Source organism: Poecilia reticulata, linkage group LG20 (assembly GCF_000633615.1).
Source record: "Poecilia reticulata strain Guanapo linkage group LG20, Guppy_female_1.0+MT, whole genome shotgun sequence".
Classification (NCBI taxonomy): Eukaryota; Metazoa; Chordata; class Actinopteri; order Cyprinodontiformes; family Poeciliidae; genus Poecilia; species Poecilia reticulata.
Genome location: NC_024350.1, coordinates 20,651,918 through 20,662,213, shown reverse-complemented (window position 1 = coordinate 20,662,213; position 10,296 = coordinate 20,651,918).

Genomic DNA, 10,296 nt, shown 5'->3' with positions numbered 1-10,296 from the left:
TGTGAAATCAAACTGTCCACTTAGGAAGCAACACTGATTGACCCAACGAGGGTCCACGTTGTCAATCAGTGTTGCGTCCTATGGACAGTTTGATTTCACAAAAGTTTGATTTACTTGGAGTTATATTGTGTTGTTTAAGTGTTCCCTTTATTTTTTTGAGCAGTGTATATATATATATGAAAATATAAAAGATGAATATGTTTGAAATGCATGGAACATTTATGTTCTAAAGTCTGTTTATCGCATCTTGACTCCCTCTAACGTCCCAAACGCTCTCCAGGAGATACACATTTGTGCGCCGAGAGTTTTATTATTTGCCCAATTAGCTGCAAAGTGAGCTCATCAGGTGACAAAAGAATGCAGAATAAGGTTGGCTTCTACGAACTACAGCCCACTGTGAACAAACCAATATTAGTCATAGGCCTAATTAGTGGCAATATGCAGAAAACTCTGCATGCATCATCACACTATTCAAGTAAAAAATCTTCGCAGCCTCTTCCAGCTTGCTCTTTGGAGTTTGCCTCAGAGCGCATGGTTTACATATTTTTATCCAAGTTTAAACACCTGTTTCCTCATTAGGTTTCATATTAGAGTCATTAGTCATGGATGGATTCTCTTCTTTGTGTTTTTCCTCAGTGTTATTTGCATTTTTGGAAACAGGCGCGTTACAATAGTGCAGCTCCTTCTCGTTTGGGAAGGGAGCGCTGACCCAAACTAATAGAAAGAGCAGCCTCTGTCTGTCATCCCTGGAAGAACAGCTGGCAAAGTTTGAGTTGGACAACCAGCAGCTGAGGATAAACACCTGCTTCCCGGATTGCGGTAAACAAGTGACAAAAGCAAAGAAGGTGACATTTTAGGGTGGATCATATTGAGACTGTCACAAGTCTTTAAAAACAAAAAAAAACAGAAAGAGTGGCAAAGAGTGAAAGGAGGGGAGAGGGTAGAGCACGACAATAGAGATAGAGGCGAAAGGGAGGAGACGGGGGAGGTTTAGCACAGTGCAGGAGGAGGAGGAGGAGGAGGGGTCCGCAGCAGTTCAGCGGTGAGAGTTATTTAATTGCAGAGTGACATTGGGAGCTTGGCTCATCAGCTCTTCCCCATCAATCACAGGCGGTCAGGAGAAGCCCGAGGTGATGTGGCCCTGCGTCCCCGCTGCACACCCCCTCCGTTTCCCACTACGGCATTTAACGGCCATGCCGCCATGACACCCCACCCATCCAGCTCCACCCCCAGCCAGGATGCAGTGACCTCTAATCACCTGCACTACTGTTATCTTCTCCCCAATGACACACACACACACACACACACACACACACACATGCGTGCGTTTATGCCTCGATGGGTCTTTTTGTTCAAAGACTAACGAGAAACAGCGAAGGGACACCGTAACGGCTGATGAAAGAACAATAAAATATGACCTCCAAGGACGACAGGGTTGGATTTCTTTTTTTTTTTCTGTTTCTTATAAATCCCAAAAGTAAAACATAAAAGATGTACTGAAAAAAAATAAACAGTTTTGTTTTGTTGAAATGAAAACATAAGGCAAGTTGTTCTGCCAGCACAAAGGTTTTTTTTTTTTTTTTCTTGTTTTTGAAGTTGTCACCTCAGCAGAAAAGAGAGACTTGGAAATACGTTGTGTGGAGTGGCAGGCTGCATTTTACTGTCAGCATCGATGATTTTACAACTTTCACGAAGAAACTAATGTTTAGAGTTAACCTCCTTGTATTGGTGGCTTAACTCAACCCAACGAAGAGCCAAGAGCAACATGCATTTGTGGGCAACGCAAAAAGATTGTGTGTCTGTCTTAATCAGTAACTTCTGATTTATTTATTTATTTTTTCAAGTGGGTTCAGCTGAGAGTTTTTGAAAAGTGAAAATCTTAACTTCAGTGAACTGATCTAGACTGAGTTCTGGACTCAGTAATAATCTTCTTGGATCTGATAAGGGAGAATGAAAGATGTGGAATATTTTTGGAGTACGGTAACTCGTCTCTTCTCTGTTTCAACAAGAGCTTTTAAAACCCAGGTGATTCGTGGTTCTAACTGGACCAATCATTTGGTTTTTATTTCATGTGGACATTTATTTGTTTGGTAAAGTATTTATTAATGATGTATTTATAGCAATACTCATTTATGCATTTAATTTTGAATGAAATGGCTACCCATAATTTATCACCTTGTTTAGCGTTTTTAATTCCCCGGCTCTGATCTTTTAACCCCAACAGTTGATGGCAGATCAGATTTTACTCTCAACAACAAATTAATAAAAGATCTGCAGTGTCTCCTTGCAAACACTCAAGAAGCTACACATTAACTACAGCAGTTTTAGCTTGAGGGCAGTAATGGGCGCACAATTAAATATTACACACAATTAAAACTGGAGAATGTATAAAAAGACAAATAACCCTTTTGTCCCACTGTCAGACTAAGCTTTTAATGTTTTATGCCCGTTACAACAATCAACATTTCTTTTGTTTGTGAAGGAGAGAAAAGAGTCAAACATTTTTTCTTTTTTTAAAAAAACAATGTGTGTATCAACCTCTCAAACAACAACTGAAGACCTGAAGACCTTGTGAGGATGATGTGTAAAGCTGTTGAGAGAACATCATTGTTCGCAGTGAAGCGATGTCTGTACCAATGAGCTGAGAGACCGAAGAGAAAGGAAGAAACTGTTATCCTCAAAGCAAAATAAAAGCAAAACCACTGTTTGCAGACCTTATTTTCTGGAGATATACCCTGTGGAAATACCAGCAGTTTTCTCCTAATCATTTAAACATTTTTGGGATGAATTGCATATGTGGATAGTTGGAATTTGTATTTTATGGGGCTTTTTTTGCTGTTGTTTTTTAGCTAAATAATCATTATCCATTGTGTATTTTTTACCCATTGTCAGTGATTAAAACTGCAATTTTTAAATGAACCAGCTAATAATAACAGTAGTTCTCATTTTATTTTTAAAAACAATTCCGTGTTGCTCCTAATTTCTGACACAAAAATCTAAAAATTGAGTGAAACCTATGTACTGTAAGGTGGGAACAAAAGTTAAAACTGCTTTAAAGTCTACATTGGGATGTCATACTCCAGTCTTTCAGGGCTACTGCTACGAACCGTATAATAATTATTAAGAGTTTTTCACTCTTTAAACTTTCACTCAAAATGTTATTTTCTGTGGAGAACAATCAGGGGAAACTAGTCCAGAGTGACTGAGCTCGGTGCAATCCTGAAGCTAATCCAGAATCTGTGCACTGATTGGATAAACTCTTAAAAGAGCAAAAAAACTGCATGCCCAAAAGGCTTTGGTCGAAATCCAAGGGAAACACGGCGGCTGGAAAAGAATGTTGTTACAGTCCGAAATACAGAACAGACAGGGACAAACTGAGTCATTTTGGACATGCCTTTTTTTTAAGCAGGACAAGAATTTAGCAAGGATAGGAATAAATTTGCACCTAATCAAGCGATGGAACAAAAATAGACAGCAGAAAAATGAGGACATGCGTGTTTGAAAACTGCAGTCCCTCCTGTTTTACTACTGTACATCTAACTCTTAAACCCTAGTTATGTTTTAGCATTTTCTTTTCTCCTAACCATCCCAACAGATAGTGAATTCACTCATTTATGTTGCAAATACTGAAGATTGTATACATAATTGTATGTTTGCCAGCCGGATCACTGCTTTAAATTCATTTTCACCAACTTCTCCACTCACAAACAGCTCGATATCCCAGCAAGCTGGACGTAGCTAATCCTGTGTTTATGGTTCTGTAAATTCTTCTTTTTGCAGTCTGAACTTGCCTCTAAGCCATTGCTGATTTGCACCTTGGGCTACACCTGGATACATCTCACTCCTCTAACCATACATAATGTATGGGTTTATATGGCTTGATGTTTATAACTGCAAAGTAAGTGGAAAAATTGATCCGCGGTGTTGATTGCTGGTCGGTCCCAAACAGTTGACATTCTGATTCCAGTAACTGCCATTTACTGTCATTGGAAACAGATGATTGTGCCCATTGACTGTCCAATTTCAGCTCTAAACAAGGTATCGATTTTCCCGGTGGACAAAACGTGCTGATGTGCTCACAGCTAAAGAGCTGTCATAACATGTGCTGACTTTTTGGGAGCATCACTGCATAAACACAAAAGGCGAGCGCCAGGAGAACAGCAGAATAATGGTGAAATGGTCAGAAATCATCCTGCTGTTCAACGGTAAAATATCTTCTTTTTTTTCTAACAAAGAAAAAGGTCTTATTTATGTTGCAATTGATTTTATTCTGCTTTTTAAACTAAGAAAAAAAAAAAAAAACTGTGTCTCCGTGTTTTCAAAAATGAGACAGACAGAGGATTGTTGTTCATAATGGTAATTTTAACAGATTTGTTGTTTATTTTTTGAGTATTTATACTCAATTAAATTCAGTCTGTCGTGTTTTAAATCTGGTTGGCAACCTGTGAGTGGGAGGCATAGCAACCAATTACATCTTATTGGTCAAATCACTATGACACCGGCTTTGACATGTATTTTGTAGGTCAATCAACATCATCACCGCTACTAAGTAACATATAGTCATCTGCTGGTGGTGTTAAAGCAAAGTGGAAACAACTGAAAAAGTCAGAAAGAAAAGGCTGTGCAAAAACCACAGAATGTAGTCAGGAGATGCCAAGGCAGGTAATGAACACTGGTTGCCAACATTCTGCAATGTTGACCCCTACAGACCTACAAACTCAATGTGTTTAGTTCAAGGACATTATGGACAGAGTCATGGAGAAGGTTTTACAAGTGAGCAGCTGGATGCAAACCTTATCTTACCAAATCCAATGCAGAGCAAAGAATTGGGTGCTGCTAGTGGAGTTGATGTAGATCAAAACACAGAAATGACAGAAGATAAGAGAATTTAATGATCAATTCAGTGTTGCTGTAAATCATATTATTCACGGTTCTTCAAAGAGTTGCTGAAGATGCTGATGGACAGAAAGGTGCTCCTGTAGCCATCTGTATTGCAACGGTTCTGAAGAAGCCTCTGACTGAAGACCCTTTGTTGTTGCATGACAGATTCATGAAGAGCTTGGTCAGGTTTGTCCACAATTTTCTTGATTTTATCAAGAATCCTTCTTCGCACCATCGTATCCAGTGCGAAGAAGGAGTCGTCCCCAGAACAGAACCAGCTTTCTGTATCAGGCTGCTGAGCTTTTCAAACCCAGGTTCTGATGCTGCTACTCAAACAGATGATGGCAGAAGAGGTGGCACGCTCCATAGCAGACTCATTGACAACTTTGAAGAACCTTAGCTTTCTCAAGAAGTACTGTCTGCTCTGTTCCTTCTTCTAGACGATTTCACTGATAAGTCTCCAGTTTAGTCTGTCTGAATGAACATAGAGGTATTTCTACTCCTTAACTTCTCCCTTGATGGAGAAATAGTGTGAAACCCTGTTCCTCCTAAAGTCTACGATCGATGCCTTTGTTTTGTTCACGTTCAAGGTGAGATGATTATTCCCTCACCATTTTGTCTTCACACTGCTGCCTGTCTTGTCCAGATGAGAGTGGCTTTGTTGACACAGGTGTCTGATGGCGTCTTCAGCTCCACAGCGACATGCACACTGCAGGGTGTCCTGATGTGTGCATGTCTGCTTACTCAGGTGAGCCAATGGGCGTCTCTACAGGAACTTCAAAATGAAGGGACATGCAGATCAGGCATGAGGAATACGAGACACAGAACCAGAGTGATACAAACAAACGTATCCGGCAATGACCAATGAAACGGGGATGCTTAAATACTGAGAAGGTCATGTTAGAAGGCAGATGCTGAAAATCAGGCCTTCCTGTCCAGCATCAGTGTCTGACCTTACAGAGGTGCCTCCTGAAGAAGAATGAAAAAAATTGAGCAAACTAACTCCCTATCTTTCTGGAAGCCTTTCTTGAAGAGTCCATGTTGTTTGAGACACATATATAAAATCCTCCTTTCTCAATCACAGAAGACAACCTTTGCACACAAGCAAAAGTGTTTAATCAGTTGCTTTAACAGAACAAATTAAAATATTATTGCAGATTTATTTTATTTTTTCGTTTTGAGCTGAGACGCATCAAGGTCTCGAGTCCCGGCTGGTTTGAGGTTTGGACAGCAGACAACACCAGCTTGCATTTCAACACATTTTGACTTTTTGAAGAGACAGACAGAAGAGGATCAGATGCAGCAGAAAGGCCTTGATGTTCAAGAGAGAAGGCCAGCATTCTGACACCTCTTCCCAATCCCCCGCACTTTCTGGACCATGACTGAAAAAAAAAAAAAAAACTCATTTGCATATGCTGGATCAAAACATTCCTATTCCTTGTCCCTTTAAGAAGCAAAAGATTTAAACAAATCATCCAACAAGTATTGAGCAATAACACTTTCATCAGACGCAAATCGAGGGGGTTGAAAGATCAACTGAACTAATGGATGACCTAATCATGGGGGATTGGCTGTATTGATTCAGATGGTCATATCCTTATTGTCCGTCAGGTCTGCAGAAGCTGGAGGTGGATACGTTCCCTCACTGGATAAAAGCGCCGTATTCAAGAAACCCTTATTCAGATTACACCAATTTAGCCCGCACCTCTGCTTTTCCCTTGGGGGTTAAATAGATTACAGGCGAGGGTGGGCGATATTGCTGAGTTGCAGCTTAGAAGTTGTCTTGCAGAAGGTTAGACTCGGAATAATTTACTGTAACAGATTTTTATTCACCCTGCTCCGAATGTAGACGTTTTATTTTTCTCATATTTTCTCGCGAGCAGATTCAGCATTACCACCGGTTGTATCCACCATATATAAATTGTCTTAATCCTCCTTGATATACAACGTGTTGCAAATGTTGTCGCGCTTGCAGATGCAATTTTGCACGCGAGCAAAATTATGACTTGGTGGTTTGTGACACTTGGCTGCCAACGCCGCAGAGGCAGTCATTCTTCAAGGACAATCTTCTGCGTCTGTGTGAATAATCAATGTTACTGAAAGTTTATCATGAGCACGTGGCGTATTTCATACGGCGACATCGCTTCTGCAGAGCGGCTCCGGAAATAAAGCCGCCGTCTTCCTCAAGAGAGTCAGAGGGCAGAGAGCCCAGAAAGATACGGAGAAATGTTGGGGTAAATACTTGAGATGGTGAGGAGGTTTGAATAACAGGCAGGTACAAAGGTCATTCTCGGTAATTTCCCTCCAGACACGTCACAGCAGGTTGTGAAAGAGAGGCGTCTAGCTGCAGACAGACATGTTCATTCACCTCGGTTTGTGCCGAGCGAAGCGGCGTCCTGAGCCGAATCCTAATGACTCAGCCGCGCTCGCTGCATTCAGTGCTCTGTGCGACAGAGAGCAGGGAAGCAGTGGCAGCTCCGGCTGTGCTCTCAATCCACACAAATATGCAACCATGAAACCTCTACATAAGGGAAACAGCTTGTCAACATTTATCCTGTAATTTCTTGTCTAATTTGCTCGGCATTAAAGTTACGAGGCCAGGATTTTTTTCTTCTTGAGCACCGAATCAAAACGTAGAAGACTTTCAGGAGTCATTGTGTTTTTTTTTTACAAGTACACAGATTATGACTAAAGTGTTGCTTATCTAAAATCCAAAATGCTGTACGGATTGCCAGTTCTTAAAAAGTTCAAAGTTAGAGTGTTTATGTTATCATAAGCAACCTCTGTGGTGATGCAGCTTTGGGCTGAGGCTGCTGACCTCTTTCCTCACTGTGCTTCTGGTAGAGGAGTTTTCCTTCCTGCTGTCGCTCCATGCAAAGCTAACGACTCAGTGGCATCAGCTTGATGCAATCGGCTGATTTGAACAAGACAACTGAACTTGACTGCATCTTTTGGGAACTAAAGTCAAATTGGAACATCTGTGATTGATTTGAATCTGTATGATTGCAGCGAATTTCTTTGAGTTTTTGAAGTTTTAATCTCTGACCATCTACTCACAGTTCATTAGGGGAACCGTAATGTATCCGTCATGTACCAGAATCCTACTGTTAGTAAGTTAACAGCAGGGTGTTGTACTGAAGAGGTAACATGTGTGCTGCAGAATGCATAACACTTTTAAATTTCCACTTATTTTCCTGTTAATATTCAATTCAGCATTCAGAGCAGCCATCTTCTTCACAAATGACCTACTGTGGCTTATCCTCTTTCTACTGTATTTATATTGTATTTAGCATAATACATAGCATCAAAAATACTAATTGATTTCCATTAGATATGTATGCCAGACTCATAAATAAGAATTAAATGATTTAATGTCACTCTGTGCAGTAAATGTATGTAGTGCACATTTTCAAATGAATTGCTGAAACAAAATACCTTTAAGATATTGCACTTTTTTGAGATGAGGGTGTAAATTATAACCTCATTACACAATCATTTGAGAGAAATTATAACTGTTGCTGTAGCGACCTGAACACTCCAGTAGATTGTTTTGATTGAGTATAAAAACTTTTTTTCTCTCCATTTTATTGTAGGCCATCCATACTAAAAGGCAAAGATGCGAAATTTCCTGCTGAGGAAGTTCCCATTGATGCTTCAATAACTTTTTTTTTTTTTTTTCTCAACCTGGATTCCTTTTATGTGCCGAAATTGATTGAAATTCAAGGTGACTGCAGCTGCCACAATCAGAAGGACCGAGAACGCTGCAGACTTTCTGGATTTGCACCTGAAGCCTCCAAGGTGTTTATGATACATTTGCTGTGAATCGTTTCTGAAATACTACAATGAAATAAACCTCTATTGCCTTCTGAACGTCATTCAGTTACACCATTTGACTCTTAATTAACTGATTTTAAAGGTGTATTTTAGATTGCAAAGTGTATCCTTGTTGTGTTTGCTAGCTGTAACCCTGGATTTTCAAAAGGATTTCTTTGAAAGGTGCCAAATGCTGCACGCTTTCAACAGCCAGCATATCATCACCTGCACACTTTTCATTTTTATTATATACGTAAGAAGACCAAGAGAAAGGAAGAGCCAACAGCTAACACAAGCGAAACAGAAATGGGGACAGGGTGAGACAGAAAGGGAAAGAGGGGCAGGAAGGGATGTAAACTATAAAAAAAAAGGCAAAGGGACTGGCTTTGTCATGACAGTCTCCTCTCCCACGGTGGGGAAGATGTGTGTTCATCTGCTCCAGCAGTCAGGCTGAAAAAGCCGGTGCTGTTGCATTCACTCCAGCAGAGCAGTAGGACTCATGGCTGCCTGGCTGGCAAAAAAAGAAAAAAAAAAAAACCCGCTTGTTATCGCCCCCTTTGTCCCTTCATCTTCTTTCTCCTCTTCTTTCCCCCACGCCACAAGCATCTGCATTCTGCTTGCTTCTACAAGCCCCCGCGCTTCCCGGCCACCATGTAACGAGGAAACAAGCAGCGCTGTTTTATTCCTCTTGAAAGACTCAGGTGAAGACAAACAAGCCCAGGTGGTTGTTTGTGCTGGAGCGAAAACGTCCTGATCCTGAAAATCAAATGCCTTCCCGTCAAGCCAAAGCCGGTGACCCTGCGGCGTCAGAGCCGTCCAGCTGCTTCAGGAAGTGAACCTCAAATCCCCCAAAACAGAGATAATCTAAAGGACTCGATCAACCGAAAAGACTCACATGGGAAGAGAGCTGTGGAGACGGCAGAGTTTACTGAATCCACAAAGATTGGCCTTTTGTCGCCTTTTTAGAATAATGTCAGATATACCTGGTTTTACCATACGAGACACTTTGGCCTTTAACTTTTTATTGCACAGCTGAAATTGGTTCATTTCCTAGCTGTTAAGAATGATCCACAAATTTAGCATCAAAATACATTAAAGGCTGCACCAACATTTTCAGACCTCTCAAATCTTCTGGTTCTGGCTCTGCTCTGCATCCCCAGAACCAGAACCAACCATGGAGAAGCAGCGCTCAGCTTCTATGCACCACAAATCTGGAACAAACTCCCAGAAAACTGCAAAACTGCTGAAACACTGACTTCCTTTAAACCCAGGGTAGAAACCCACCTGTTTGCTTTTGGCTGAAGCTAACCAGAACATGGGTCACTGTAGTTGACGTGTATTGACAAACTTGATGATGGTGTCTGACAAAATTTAATATTTCCTACTGGTTTTTATGACGTTCTTATGTTTTCAATATGAAGCACTTTGAACTGCCCTTTTTGATTTGATTTTCATCACAAATAAAGTCAAAGTCAAACATGTGAAGGACGGTCCACTTGGCCCATATTTAAACTTTTTGGCCTACATACAAATGGTGAATACGGTGGAAAACTAACAGGCTACACATACCTTCTCCTCAGCAAAACATGATGGTGGCAGAAT